This window comes from Phyllobates terribilis, unplaced genomic scaffold (assembly GCF_046119375.1).
Source record: "Phyllobates terribilis strain yellow unplaced genomic scaffold, ASM4611937v1 Scaffold_125__1_contigs__length_5108534, whole genome shotgun sequence".
Lineage (NCBI taxonomy): Eukaryota > Metazoa > Chordata > Amphibia > Anura > Dendrobatidae > Phyllobates > Phyllobates terribilis.
The window spans coordinates 205,871-222,067 of record NW_027362885.1 but is presented as its reverse complement, the minus strand read 5'-3'; the positions used below and the strand labels follow the sequence as shown (position 1 = coordinate 222,067).

At 46.4% G+C, this 16,197-nt stretch overlaps 1 long non-coding RNA gene across 1 annotated transcript in view; it reads left to right on the top strand.

Moving 5' to 3' along the window:
- The window catches only part of LOC141203871 (uncharacterized), an 82,666-nt gene extending 66,702 nt beyond the window's left edge, over positions 1–15,964 (top strand). Inside the window, exon 3 of the long non-coding RNA XR_012274893.1 lies at positions 15,580–15,964. This is a non-coding gene — a long non-coding RNA (uncharacterized lncRNA). The remainder of the gene's footprint in view (positions 1–15,579) is intronic.
- Positions 15,965–16,197: the final 233 nt, after the last annotated feature.

Sequence of the window (16,197 nt, the reverse complement as noted above, 5' to 3'; positions counted from 1 at the left end):
AGATTTAAAGGGACAGGATGCTGTTATAGTGCTATAATACATTTTACTATAATGTTCCCCAAATACTGTATATTATGTGGCCCTGTGCAGATAATGTGGGGGCATATATAGCTCTCCATATATAGCTCTTCATATTTTACATAGATTCATTTAGAGGATCTGCAGAGATATTTTGGGGGAAAATAACTTATGGTAACAATTGAACGTGTATAAAGAAGGCTGGTTATCTATTAATGGTCATACGATTGCGGTTTATGTTCAATACAAATCTAAATATTAATCAGAAGTCACTGGGAGAGATTTATCAGCTAAATGACAGAATCCTGTAGTTCTGTGCAGCAAAATCTGTATTTCATGATTTGCTTCACATGTTTTAAACCCTTTCTGTGCCTTGTCTGAAAAGAGGCATGGCTTAGCTGAAAAGGGGTGTGGCTTATGTGAGAGGGGAGGGGCCTAACATTCTACTCCAGAAATTACACCAAAATTGTAGCTCACATTTCTGGCAGAAAATAAGTAACTAACTAACTAGATGGTGTAAATGTGGAGAAGACAGTGTAAAAATGTGGCAGATGGATGAAATGGCCGCTGCGGGGGGAATGTGACGCCCCACACTGATTATTACCAGTTCTTGCAGCTGCAGCGCTTACTGAGCGGAGTCACTGGAGGTGACGGGTGGGCGACCCCTGAATAGAATAATGCTCCACATCGCCAGCATGGTCTATTCACTGGGAATCATTCACTATAATATCAGTCAGCATTAAACTGAAGGAAACTTCCCAGCACCTCCTAACAGCTGGAAGTAAGTGCCGGGTGCTGTGACTGCATTATACACCGTGTGCACTGAGGGATCAGCAAACATTGAGGAGCAGATGAGAGAATCTGGTAACATTTCAGTTTGCCAGCCATGATGAGTTTTCCACAATAAATTGATTTGTGGCAAAATATTGATGGGAAAATACGTGTATAACACATGGAGCTCTTCTCTAACTTTTTTTATTCTCTTTTGAGTTTTTTAACACAAACTTAGTGTCCAAGTGATCTCAACCTATCTGACTAGAGGAAAACGGATGGTAACTATTAACTGCACTAACAGACTTTATAGGAAAAATCCAGCTCACCAGCAATGGAAATGCAGGAAATCCAGCTACACAGTCATACAAAAATTTCTTTAACCCCTTTCTGGCATGAGGCGTAATAAGACATCCCTGTGCCCTGGGCCTTAATGACCAGGTACGTATTATTACGCCTCGGCGATCGCGCCCGCACACATGCTGTGCTGGTGCGTTCATCTCCGAGTGTCAGCTGATTCTGACAGCTGACACCCAGTATTCTGTGCCAGGAGCAGCCCGGCACATTAACCCCCAAAATGCTGCGATTTGAAGTCGATCGCAGCATTTCGGGAGCAGGCAGAGGTAAGACAGCCCCTCCTACCTTGGATCGGAGACCCCTCGCTGTCTCAGTGGGGTGGTCTTGTTTGTTGCCATGGTGACCCGATGTCTTCATGACTACATCCGGGTCACCAGGCACCAGCAAGTTTGTTAGATCATGTGCAGAGCACTATCTGTCTAACTTGTGTCAGTGCAGAGCTTACAGCCTGCATAGCTTAGAGATGCTGCTGCATCCCTATGCTATACAAGCAATCAGCCTGCAAAAAAATGAAAGTCCCATAGTAGTACAAAGTAAAAAAGTGTCAGAAAGTAAAAAAAAAATTGGAAAAATATAAAACAAAATGAAAAAATCTTAAAGAATAAAAACATATTATACGAAACGATAAAAGTAAACATATTTGGTATCACGATGTCCAGAACGACCTGACCTATAAAACTGTCCCACTCGTTAACCCATTTAGTGAAGACGGTGTAAAAAAAAATGCAAAAAACAGTGCTTTATCATCATACCGCCGAACACAAAATGGAATAAAACGCAATCAAAAAGACAAATGTAAATAAAAATGGTACCGCTGAAAACGTCATCTTGTCCCGCAAGAATCAAACCACCATACAGCTCCATCAGCTGAAAAATAAGTTATAGCTCTCAGAATAAAACGATGCAATAAAAATGCAAAATATGTAAAGAATATTGTAGATATAATCCCATGTCAATCATTGTATCCTATTTGGCAGGGGATTATAAAGATCTACTGCATACAGTTGTAACTGGACTCTTCTACAGCCAAGAAGGAGGAAGGGGGCCCGAGAGAGTGAGTGACAAATATCTCACTTAGCAGCTCCAAGCCAAGAAATTACACCCCCACCAGCTAGCTGGTGGGCTTCAACAGGAAGACCACCTGGAGATCCAAGCCATGCCGTTCCCTTTGTGTCAGACAACTATAATTCAATACCAAATTATGGAAATGCTATATGTCCTAGTTATTTATAAAATAGATTTTCAAGATCCCAAGAGAATGGGGAATGTCAGCCTTACTCCCAGCCCAGTCTAGCGCGTAGGGATGGGGAGATACCAGACACAGCCTTTTGAAGACCCGTAGGGCCACTGTCTTTAGTCTCCTCGTGTAGCAGGGGCCCGGCTGGATCGTGATGACACCAGAACCGGCTCCCTAGGACCGTCCATTAAGGAAGTATAACCCATTTTTGTTTTTGGAGTTTATAGCTGAGGGAGGCCATGGGTGGAGATTTAGGTCCAGTCCAGGGGGCAGGAGGGGGAGTGACCCAGAGAGTTTAAAAGCTCCTGCAGTTCTAGCCTAGGGCTTTTTCTCTGGGAGGTCGCGATAACTCATCATGTGAGGGAAGTCATCCCCACAGAGGGACCTACAAGCCTCCCATGTGGCAGCCCTCCCCCACAAGCCAGGCTTTCCATCTGACTGGTAACTCACTCTTAATATCTGTTTTTATCTTTTGTACCACTACTATTGTGTTTGCATCTCTGACCATTATGTATTTATAATCCTTATGTATATAGGCGATGTGATGGCGATTAAATATATAGTTTAACTTTGGGCTGATCTTTTATCTCGATCCACGAATCCTCATGTCCATTGTACGGTCCAACTAACACGATACCCGGGCTGGTTTCTGGCCCGATAATTCCCGTTAATGGACCCGGGGGCTTATATCTAATAGAAACTGGTAGCAGCTCTACCAGGCTGACAAGGTTCTGTTTCACTGGGGCTAGTGGAAGGGGCCTCTCAGCCTGTCAGGGGTGTGAGCGAGTGTGGTGCCACGTCAGACACTGATTGGGCAACCTCTTCTCACGCCCGGTACCTTCCTGTACCTGTGTGGACAGGGGGTGTCTGTGTAGAACTGAACCAATCTGACATTACGCGTCCTCGAGGGGGTGCGGAACGTCACGTTGGTGCAAAGGGCAGTTCCATATCATGTGATCCGTCAGACGTAACTGTGATGTCAGGCGGGTGGCGAGGTGTGGATCCTTCACATGTGGTGGCAGTGGTGGGATTCTGCGGGATCTCTCTGGTGCCATATTGCCAGAAAAAATTAACATACCGGCATGAGCTGAAACCACACACACATGCTGCTGCACCCAACGCACTTTTCGCCATCTGGGCTTTGACTAGGGACAAGGAACAAAAAGGCAGAGTTGGTATTTAAGCCTGAGTCAGCCAAAAAGGGTGCAAAGTGCGATATAGCAAGCCGCGATTAGCTGGTAACAGAGAGAGGGATCGTCATGCATGACATGTCAACGTCACATCCGGTCCGCGTGACTCGACACGCTTGAGCGCATCAATAGGGCAGAAGTGACGGCGGTATGCGTTCAGCGTTGGAGCGCAAAACAAGATGGCGACTTCTACGCTCCACGTTAGAACACAAGGGTCAAATAACAGCCGGCTGGGCTCAGCGCAATAAATATACAAGGAGCCTCATGTCCTGAAACGTAAAACAGAAGTGTGAAAGGTGAATGAATGAATGTTAGTGACCTATTATGAATAAACAGTGGGGGGGGGGGGGGTAAGCAGATGTGAAAAATGTAAGTAAGAAAGAAGAAAATTGAAAAATAAACTAAGTAATGAGTATACAGTACAGACCAAAAGTTTGGACACACCTTCTCATTTAAAGATTTTTCTGTATTTTCATGACTTTGAAAATTGTACATTCACACTGAAGGCATCAAAACTATGAATTAACACGTGGAATTATACACTTAACAAAAAAGTGTGAAACAACTGAAAATATGTCTTATATTCTAGGTTCTTCAAAGTAGCCACCTTTTGCTTTGATGACTGCTTTGCACACTCTTGGCATTCTCTTGATGAGCTTCAAGAGGTAGTCACCGGAAATGGTCTTCCAACAATCTTGAAGGAGTTCCCAGAGATGCTTAGCACTTGGCCCTTTTGCCGTCACTCTGCGGTCCAGCTCACCCCAAACCATCTCGATTGGGTTCAGGTCTGGTGACTGTGGAGGCCAGGTTATCTGGCGTAGCACCCCATCACTCTCCATCTTGGTCAAATAGCCCTTACACAGCCTGGAGGTGTGTTTTGGGTCATTCTCCTGTTGAAAAATAAATGATGGTCCAACTAAACGAAATCGGATGGAATAGCATGCGCTTCAAGATGCTGTGGTAGCCATGCTGGTTCAAAATGCCTTCAATTTTGAATAAATCCCCAACAATTTGACCAGCAAAGCACCCCCACACCATCACACCTCCTCATCCATGCTTCACTGTGGGAACCAGGTATGTAGAGTCCATCCGTTCACCTTTTCTGCGTCGCACAAAGACACGGTGGTTGGAACCAAAGATCTCAAATTTGGACTCATCAGACTAAAGCACAGATTTCCACTGTTCTAATGTTCATTCCTTGTGTTCTTTAGCCCAAACTTGTCTCTTCTGCTTGTTGCCTGTCCTTAGCAGTGGTTTCCTAGCAGCTATTTTACCATGAAGGCCTGCTGCACAAAGTCTCCTCTTAACAGTTGTTGTAGAGATGTGTCTGCTGCTAGAACTCTGTGTGGCATTGACCTGGTCTCTAATCTGAGCTGCTGTTACCATGGGATTTCTGAGGCTGGTGACTCGGATAAACTTATCCTCAGAAGCAGAGGTGACTCTTGGTCTTCCTTTCTTGGGGAGGTCCTCATGTGAGCCAGTTTCTTTGTAGCGCTTGATGGTTTTTGCAACTGCACTTGGGGACACTTTCAAAGTTTGCCCAATTTTTCAGACTGACTGACCTTCATTTCTTAAATCAATAATGGCCACTCGTTTTTCTTTACTTAGCTGCTTTTTTCTTGCCATAATACAAATTCTAACAGTCTATTCAGTAGGACTATCAGCTGTGTATCCACCAGACTTCTGCACAACACAACTGATGGTCCCAACCCCATTTATAAGGCAAGAAATCCCACTTATTAAACCTGACAGGGCACACCTGTGAAGTGAAAACCATTTCCGGTGACTACCTCTTGAAGCTCATCAAGAGAATGCCAAGAGTGTGCAAAGCAGTCATCAAAGCAAAAGGTGGCTACTTTGAAGAACCTAGAATATAAGACATATTTTCAGTTGTTTCACACTTTTTTGTTAAGTATATAATTCCACATGTGTTAATTCATAGTTTTGATGCCTTCAGTGTGAATGTACAATTTTCATAGTCATGAAAATACAGAAAAATCTTTAAATGAGGTGTGTCCAAACTTTTGGTCTGTACAGTATATGATTGTGAACTAAAAGTAAACGACACAAAGTGAATAACAATTGATCATACTTTCCATACACTAATGAAAGTGCTACAGTGCATATATGAACAATAAAAAATGTGTATATAATTTATTTAAAACAATAATAAATATATAAGGATTGAGAGGAACCACTAATTTTAAAAACCTCTATATCAAAAAAGCTATTGTATTAATATACAGCAGCCTGTCACTGGTATTTATTCAGATAAGTATGATGAACATAACTCCGGAATGTGAAGACCAATTCCTCGTTGGCGAAATATCATCAATTCAGATGCATTTTTATTGTGTAAAAGCGCTAAAACATAAAAAAACTATATAAATGTAGTATAGCAGTAAATGTACTGACCCGAAAAATAAAGCGACCTTATCAATTTTACCACACGTGGAACAGCATAAAAAAAGTAAAAACAATTCCTGAATTGTTGGTTTTTGTTTGTTCTGCCTCCCAATAATAGGAGTAGAAATCTCCCAAAAAATGTCACGTGCCTGAAAATGATACCAATAAAACCGTCAACTTGTCCCGCAAAAAACAAGCCCTTACATGACTCTCTCGGCCGAAATATGGAAAAATTATAGCTATCAAAATATGGGGATGCAAAAACTAGTCTTTGCAAAAAAAAGCGTCTTTTATGAATATGAATATGAATCTGGTATCGTTGTAATCGCACCAACCCGAAGAATAAAGTCGTCTAATCACTTATACCACACGAGGAACAGCGTAAAAAATAAGCTCTAGCATTAGAGTTACGGTTAGACCACGGCCTCATTATCAGTATTCGGTCAGTATTTTTTCTCAGGAGTGGGAACCAAAACCAGGAGTGGGTGATAAATGCAGAGTTGGTGACTTGTTTCTATTATACCTTTTCTCTGATTGTTCTTCTCCTGGTTTTGTCTCCCACTCCTGAGAAAAAATACTGACCAGATACTGATAATGGGGCCCTGGCCTTAGGGTTGTTTTAGGGTTAGGGTTGTGTTGAGGTTGGGATTTTTTCAAAAGTAAAGAAAAAAAAATGATGACGATATGGTGACTAGTCTTGAGCGCAAGCGCTCGCTACTTGAGTATGCACTGAGTATCGCAGGTGCTCAAGTGACATGCTCGAGTCTCTGCCCCATATGTTTCACGGCTGTTATACAGCCAAAAGAAAAAAACTCACGGGGATTGCCTGCTATTCATCGTCAATCCCTGCATGGTTTTTTTGTTGTTTTTTTGAGTGTCTAAAAACCGTGAAACATGCGAGGCGGGGACTCGAGCATGTCACTCGAGCCCCCGCGATACTTGTTTCATTCCTGAGTACCTGATGCAAACTCAAGTAGCGAGCACTTGCACTTAAGACTAATGACAACATATTCAATATGATGACATAATGTTATCAAACTCTGTGTTCTGTGTCGTACCTCTGGGTTCAAAATGTTCACTATACCCTGTGACAAAGTCACTGGCAAAGTACTGGAGGGAAGATGTGTAGCACTGAGATTAGGAGCTCCAGTAATTAAATATAGGAAAAAGGTTCCAGCACACAAAGGGGTTACTCAGCCATCTTTAGTTCTAAGGTGGTTAAACACCTGTAGAAAGGAAGGGGGTCAGAGGATAAAATCCCAGCCTTTTAGAGCATTTGTGTGTAGGGTGGGTTTGGAGGTGAAAGCTCTGAGCTGTTTTGTCATGTGAAGGAAAGACAAACCTTGAGTTGTTTGTTCCTGAAGCGGGCGGTTACTCGTAGCAACAAGGACTGTGCCATACTTTATGTTTTGTTTTTCCTGTTAGGCCAGGAAGGTCGTGTTTGTTTTTGCTATCTGTGCTGTGGTTTATGCAGCATTCTTAATAAACCCAGCAGAAGATTTAAAGAGACAGTGTTCCTGTGTACCGCTATATGCAACCAAGTGAGCCGATCTACAACAACCCCTTGATAAAATCCTTGGGGGGGTCTAGTTTCCAAAATGGGGTCACTTGTGGGGGATGTCCACTGTTTAGGTGCATCAGGGGCTCTCCAAATGCAACATGGCGTCCGCTCTCGATTCCTGCAAATTTTGCGTTCAAAAAGTCACACAGTGCTCCTTCCCTTCTGAACCCTGCCGTGCGCGCAAACAGTGGTTTTTCCCCACATATCAGGTATCGGCGTACTCAGGAGAAATTGCACAACAAGTTTTGGGGTCCATTTTCTCTTCTTACCCTTGTGAAAATAAAAAATTTGGGGCTAAAAGATCATTTTTGTGAAAAATGTTAAATGTTCATTTTTTTCTTCCACATTCCAAAAATTCCTGTGAAGCACCTGAAGGGTTAATAAACTTCTTGAATGCTGTTTTGAGCACCTTGAGGGGTGCAGTTTTTAGAATGCTGTCACTGTTGGGTATTTCTGTCATATAGTCACTTCCACCTCCTATCCACGATCTGTCACAAACTCTCGCAACCCTTCTAACCTTATTCCCATCCGCCCAGCCCCCGCCTCCCCAGTCCCACTCACAGGAGCTCTATGCAATGCTCGCTCCGTGTGCAACAAACTTTCCTACATCCATGATCTTTTCATTACTAACAAACTCTCCTTCATCGGCATCACCGATACCTGGCTCACCACCTCTGACACGGTGTCCCCAGCTGCACTTTCGTATGGTGGATTCCATCTTTCTCACACACCCCGCTCCAATTTCAAGTATGGTGGAGGAGTAGGTTTTCTCCTGTCAGGCAACTGCTCCTTCACCCATATCCCACTGCCACCCTCCATTACTCTCCCCTCCTTTGAAGTACACTGTGTGCTCATCTACTCCCCCCTCCAACTGGCCGTTGTTTACTTGCCCCCCAGGACTAGCCACCACCTTCTTTGACCACTTCAACACCTGGCTGCTTAATTTCCTTTCCGATGACATCCCCACTATCATCATGGGTGACTTCAACATCCCCATTGACACTTCTCACTCATCTGTCTCGAAGTTTCAGCCTTGCTCAATGGTCTTCAGCCCCCACTCACAAAGATGGCCACACACTGGACCTCATCTTCACCCTCCTCTGTTCCCTATCTAACCTCTCAAGCTCACCTCTCCCTCTTTCTGACCACAACGTACATTCTCTTACCTCTCCTCTCCAGGTACACAAGCCACACTCCACAAACTTGTACACCCTCACAGAAATCTCAAACACCTTGACCTACACTCAATCTCTGAATCCCTTCTCCCTCTCACAGGCATAAGTTCATTACACAATGCAAATGCTGCTGCCACTTTATATAACACCTCAATAGCTGCAGCTCTCAAATCGGTCGCCCCCTCACACGTATCACAGCTCGCCCATTCAACCGGCAACCCTGGCACACCAACCTGACTAAAGAACTGCGAAGGGCCTCCAGGGTTGCTGAGTGGAAATGGAAAAGGTCCCACTCCAACGAGCACTTCATTGCATTCTAACAGTCCCTCACTACCTTCAAGTCCACACTTACTGCAGCAAAACAAACATACTTCTCATCTCTCATATCATCCCTGTCTCACAACCCTAAACAGCTATTCAAAACTTTCAGTTCTCTCCTCCGTCCCCCAGCGCCTCCTTCATCTCCTCTCATCTCAGCCGAAGACTTTGCCACATTCTTCAAGCCGAAGGTTGACACTATCAGACAAATCTTTTGACTAAAGTTCCCACAGCCCCTTCTCACACCTACTCAACCATCCTCCTCCAAAACCAGCTTCTCCACCATTACAGACAATCAACTCTCCTCTTTACTCTCCAAATCACACCTCACCACCTGCAAACTTGACCCAGTCCCGTCCCACCTCATCCCTAACCTTAACAATATTCTCATCCCAACCCTAACCCACCTTTTCAACCTGTCACTAACAACTGGTGTCTTCCCCCTCATGCTTCAAACATGCCTCGATCACACCCATCCTCAAAAAGCCATCCCTTGACCCATCCTCTCTGTCTAGCTATCGCCGCATATCACTTCTCCCCTATGGCTCAAAACTACTGGAACAACACGTCCATTCTGAACTGTCCTCCCACCTCTCCTCTTTGACCGCCTCCAATCTGGCTTCTGACCGCACCACTCCACTGAAACTTCCCTGACTAAAGTCACCAACGACCTACTAACTGCCAAATCCAAGCAACACTACTCTGTCCTCCTCCTCCTGGACCTGTCATCTGCCTTTGATACAGTCGATCATTCCCTCTTACTACAGACTCTCATATCTTGGCATCACGGACTTGACTCTATCCTGGATCTCTTCATACCTAACTGACCGGACATTCAGTGTCTGCCACTCACACACCACCTCCTCATCTCGCCCCCTCTCTGTCAGTGTCCCCCAAGGTTCAGTCCTAGGACCCCTGCTCTTCTCCATCTACACCTTCGGCCTGGGACAGCTCATAGGGTCCCATGGCTTTCAGTATCACCTCTATGCTGATGACACACAGATCTACCTCTCTGGATCCGATTTCTCCTCCCTACTAACCAAAATCCCACAATGTCTGTCCGCTATTTTATCCTTCTTCTCTGACAGGTTTCTAAAACTTAACATAGACAAAACTGAATTCATCATTTTTCCACCGTCTCACTCAAACCCCCCCAATTGACCTATCCATCAAAGTCAATGGCTGCCCAATCTCCCTAGTCCCGCAAGCCCGCTGCCTCAGGGTAACCCTGGACTCTAACCTCTCCTTTAAACCACATATCCAAGCCCTTTCCACTTCCTTCCGACTCCAACTCAAAAAATATCTCCCGGATCCGCACATTCCTCAACCACGAATCTGCAAAAACACTAGTGCACGCCCTCATCATCTCCTGCCTTGACTACTGCAACCTCTTGCTCTGTGGCCTCCCTTCTACCACTCGCACACCTCCAATCTATCCTAAACTCTGCTGCCCGACTAATCCACCTGTCCCCCCGCCTCTCCTCTCTGTCAATCCCTTCACTGGCTCCCCATTGCCCAGAGTCTTCAGTGTAGGGCCAGCAATGGCAGCCCTGGGAGCAGCAGTACAGTATATCACTATAACCATAGTGAGCATCCAGGAGATGTGTGGCTGGCATGGCCGTGCTGTTTATGTGGCAGAAGCCACATGATATAAAGACAAAGTAGCACTCTGTAGTGCTAAAGCATGGATACATGAAATACATGGAATTTGAATGTCATTACTGCTTTAGATAATAAGAAAAAATGGAGATGTTTAGCACATAATTTGGCCAATTCATGCAAACCCAGCAGCCAACGACAAGGCACTTTCCGTTTTGCTGGGAACTGATCTAATGTGAATCCTCTGCTAGGCTAAAGCCTGCATTTATGGGTAGCTAGGATCCTGCTGCAATTAAATCCGCCACAGGCTGGAGGGTGGAGCGCTCGGTCAGAGAGACAATATACAAATAGCAAAAAACTGACTGTCACTTCCAAATCAGAAAACTGGTGTGTACAAGGCCACTCTGGAGCGGGGCTGCGCCCACTAGTCGGGTTCTGCCCGGGAGTATGTATAATGCATATATCACCGCCGTCCCCGGGTCAGAAACCAGCGACTCCGCACAGTGCCCAGTCTCTGCGCTGGAGGATTTATAAGTCTGCAGTTACACAGTGACCCAACAACCCCTTACAGCAGGGGTCTCAAACTCGGCTTGGTATATGGGCCGCACACGGAAAAAAATTTAATTTGGGGGGGCGCATTCTTTGCAGGACAAAGTGACATTTTTAGTGATACCATTTTTTTCTATACACCTTCTAAACATTTTTGCTGTTTTATTTTTTATAGCTTGAGTCTTTGTGGATGTGGCGATAATAAAACATGCACTTTTTTTGTTTACTTTAGTTTATACAGTACAGACCAAAAGTTTGGACACACCTTCTCATTTAAAGATTTTTCTGTATTTTCGTGACTATGAAAATTGTACATTCACACTGAAGGCATCAAAACTATGAATTAACACATGTGGAGTTATATACTTAACAAAAAAGTGTGAAACAACTGAAAATATGTCTTATATTCTTGGTTCTTCAAAGTAGCCACCTTTTGCTTTGATGACTGCGTTGCACTCTCTTGGCATTCTCTTGATGAGCTTCAAGAGGTAGTCACCGGAAATGGTTTTCACTTCACAGGTGTGCCCTTTCAGGTTTAATAAGTGGGATTTCTTTCCTTATAAATGGGGTTGGGACCGTCAGTTGTGTTGTGCAGAAGTCAGGTGGATACACAGCTGATAGTCCTACTGAATAGACTGTTAGCTGCTTTTTTCTTGCCATAATACAAATTCTAAGTAAAGAAATACGAGTGGCCATCATTACTTTAAGAAATGAAGGTCAGTCAGTGCGAAAAATTGGGCAAACTTTGAAACTGTTCCCAAGTGCAGTTGCAAAAACCATCAAGATCTACAAAGAAACTGTCTCACATGAGGACCGCCCCAGGAAAGGAAGACCAAGAGTCACCTCTGCTTCTGAGGATAAGTTTATCCGAGTCACCAGCCTCATAAATCGCAGGTTAACAGCAGCTCAGATTAGAGACCAGGTCAATGCCACACAGAGTTCTAGCAGCAGACACATCTCTACAACAACTGTTAAGAGGAGACTTTGTGCAGCAGGCCTTCATGGTAAAATAGCTGCTAGGAAACCACTACTAAGGACAGACAACATGCAGAAGAGACTTGTTTGGGCTAAAGAACACAAGGAATGGACATTAGACCAGTGGAAATCTGTGCTTTGGTCTGATGAGTCCAAATTTGAGATCTTTGGTTTCAACCACCGTGTCTTTGTGCGACGCAGAAAAGGTGAACGGATGGACTCTACATGCCTGGTTCCCACCGTGAAGCATGGAGGAGGAGGTGTGATGGTGTGTGGGTGCTTTGCTGGTGACACTGTTGGGGATTTATTCAAAATTGAAGGCATACTGAAGCAGCATGGCTACCACAGCATCTTGCAGCGGCATGCTATTCCATCCAGTTTGCGTTTAGTTGGACCATCATTTATTTTTCAACAGGACAATGACCCCAAACACACCTCCAGGCTGTGTAAGAGCTATTTTACCAAGAAGGAGAGTGATGGGGTGCTACGCCAGATGACCTGGCCTCCACAGTCACCAGACCTGAACCCAATCGAGATGGTTTGGGGTGAGCTGGACCGCAGAGTGAAGGCAAAAGGGCCAACAAGTGCTAAGCATCTCTGGTAACTCCTTCAAGATTATTGGAAGACCATTTCCGGTGACTACCTCTTGAAGCTCATCAAGAGAATGCCAAGAGTGTGCAAAGCAGTCATCAAAGCAAAAGGTGGCTACTTTGAAGAACCTAGAATATAAGACATATTTTCAGTTGTTTCACACTTTTTTGTTAAGTATATAATTCCACATGTGTTAATTCATAGTTTTGATGCCTTCAGTGTGAATGTACAATTTTCATAGTCATGAAAATACAGAAAAATCTTTAAATGAGAAGGTGTGTCCAAACTTTTGGTCTGTACTGTATATAGAGCAGCATTTTTAGTGGCAAAATATTTTTTCATGCTTTATTTTGAAGTTTTTGTACCAAAATCTAGTAGTAACGTGCCCCACCCTGGTCTGCGTCTTGTAATGTCCCCCATCTTTGTCCCCATCGTGTTGTAATATTCCATGCTGGGCCCCATATTGTCGTAATGTCACATACCGGTCCCCATATTGTAGATATGTCCTCATCTTGTAGCAATGCCCCATCCTGGTCCCCATCTTGTTGTAATGTCCCCATCTTCTAGGAATGTCCCCATCCTGGTCCCCCTCTTGTAGTACTGTCCCCAGCCTGGTCCCCATGTTTTAGGACTGTCCCCAGCCTGGTCCCCATGTTTTAGGACTCTCCCCAGCCTGGTCTCCATGTTTTAGGACTGTCCCCAGCCTGGTCCTCATCTTTTAGGACTGTCCCCAGCCTGGTCCCCATCTGTTAGGACTGTCCCCAGCCTGGTCCCCATGTTTTAGGACTGTCCCCAGCCTGGACCCCATCTGTTAGGACTGTCCCCAGCCTGGTCCCCATGTTTTAGGACTGTCCCCAGCCTGGTCCCCAACATTTTAGGACTGTCCCCAGCCTGGTCCCCACCTTTTTAGGACTGTCCCCAGCCTGGTCCCCACCGTTTTTAGGACTGTCCCCAGCCTGGTCCCCACCGTTTTAGGACTGTCCCCAGCCTGTTCCCCACCGTTTTAGGACTGTCCCCAGCCTGGTCCCCACCGTTTTAGGGCTGTCCCCAGCCTGGTCCCCACCGTTTTAGGGCTGTCCCCAGCCTGGTCCCCACCGTTTTAGGGCTGTGCCCAGCCTGGTCCCCACCGTTTTAGGGCTGTCCCCAGCCTGGTCCCCACCGTTTTAGGACTGTCCCCACCGTTTTAGGGCTGTCCCCAGCCTGGTCCCCACCGTTTTAGGGCTGTCCCCAGCCTGGTCCCCACCGTTTTAGGACTGTCCCAGCCTGGTCCCCACCGTTTTAGGACTGTCCCCAGCCTGTTCCCCACCGTTTTAGGACTGTCCCCAGCCTGGTCCCCATCTTGGAGGACTGTCCCCAGCCTGGTCCCCACCGTTTTAGGGCTGTCCCCAGCCTGGTCCCCACCGTTTTAGGGCTGTCCCCAGCCTGGTCCCCATCTTGGAAGACTGTCCCCAGCCTGGTCCCCACCGCTTTAGGGCTGTCCCCAGCCTGGTCCCCACCATTTTAGGGCTGTCCCCAGCCTGGTCCCCACCGTTTTAGGGCTGTCCCCAGCCTGGTTCCCACCGTTTTAGGACTGTCCCCAGCCTGGTCCCCACCGTTTTAGGGCTGTCCCCAGCCTGGTCCCCACCGTTTTAGGGCTGTCCCCAGCCTGGTCCCCACCGTTTTAGGACTGTCCCCAGCCTGGTCCCCACCGTTTTAGGACTGTCCCCAGCCTGGTCCCCATCTTGGAGGACTGTCCCCAGCCTGGTCCCCATCTGTTAGAACTGTCCCCAGCCTGGTCCCCATCTGTTAGGACTGTCCCCAGCCTGGTCCCCATCTGTTAGAACTGTCCCCAGCCTGGTCCCCACCGTTTTAGGACTGTCCCCAGCCTGGTCTCCATGTTTTAGGACTGTCCCCAGCCTGGTCCCCATCTGTTAGGACTGTCCCCAGCCTGGTCCCCACCGTTTTAGGACTGTCCCCAGCCTGGTCCCCATCTGTTAGGACTGTCCCCAGCCTGGTCCCCATCTGTTAGGACTGTCCCCATCTATTAGGACTGTCCCCAGCCTGGTCCCCATCTTGGAGGACTGTCCCCAGCCTGGTACCCACCTTGGAGGACTGTCCCCAGCCTGGTCCCCATCTTGGAGGACTGTCCCTTATGCCGTTCTACACATACAAGAGAAAAAAAAGATTCTTCTCACCTGTCCTCCGTTCCCTCGGCGTCTTTTCTGCACCTGTGGCCCGCAGGCACCATAGACCCCGATCCAGGAGCTGCCGGCAGCTGCGCTTCAGTTCAGTGTATTGCCGCGCAGAGACCGGCTCTCTGCACAGCAATACCAGTGGCAGCCGCCGGCCTATCAGAGGCCAGCAGCTGACATCTGCGCGTGTCAGTGACGTCATACACTGCTGCGCTGGGACGCAGATGTCAGCTGCTGGCCTCTGATAGGCCGGCGGCTGCCACTGGTATTGCTGTGCAGAGCAGTACACTGAACTGAAGCGCAGCTGCCGGCAGCTTCTGGACCGGGCCGCCATCGGGGTCTATGGTGCCTGCGGGCCGCGTGTTTGAGACCCCTGCCTTACAGCAAACCAACCATTTGCTTTGTGTGTAATACCAGGGTGAAGCCAAGGTTATGGAATGATTTGTACTCACAGAACTATAATAAAACAATATATCTGTCACTTAGTTGATTTTCTTATAGAATGATCAGACTCGCAGAATTGCAAGAAATCAGTTCTGCAGTTTTGTAGGAAAGACTTTGCCCATAAACCAAAAGACTTTGCTAAAACATCTGAAAAGAATTCTGCCACCATCCCTTTCTTTTAGGAAGGATAATGGCCGTTCTCTTTCTTCCCTTTCAGAAGGCGTTTAATGTGTCCAGCGACTGCTCTGCACTTATACCGCTGGCAAACACCGCAATGAGGAGCGACGTCCAGGAAAGTCAGGCGCGCGGCTTACTACGTCTGGGGAGGCGCAAAGAAGCGCTGGAGAGCGCAGAACTGCTGGCAATGGAATTGGAGACATTATAGGGAAACATTATTTGTCCAACTTGAGAAGAAAAAGTTGCTTTATTATGTTTAAAAGTAAAAATGGATGAAACTTACTATTATGCTCTAGTTAAAAAAAAAGGTATGGAAAAGTTGTCATATTTGCATTGGTCCAGGATCTCCTTCTGCCAGTGACACCTATGTGGGAATGGAGCTGCCAACACCTGGGACCAGCGCTGATATAGTGTTGTGGGAAAACGCTGCAAAGTCAGAATGCTTTAAAAAATAAGTGTTGTGTAGGGGGGGCATGTCCGGCAGCCATTGGGTGCGTATGTGTCCAAGGGGGCTCCGAGCTACACAGAGGGCTCATCCCGGCATGGAGGGCCATCAGTGTGACTCCTCTTGGTTACAAGAAGCTTATGGGCCCATTTTCAGATGAGTTTGGCTGTGCTCCATTAGCATGGCCTACGCGATGCTCAGAGTTGCGGCCTC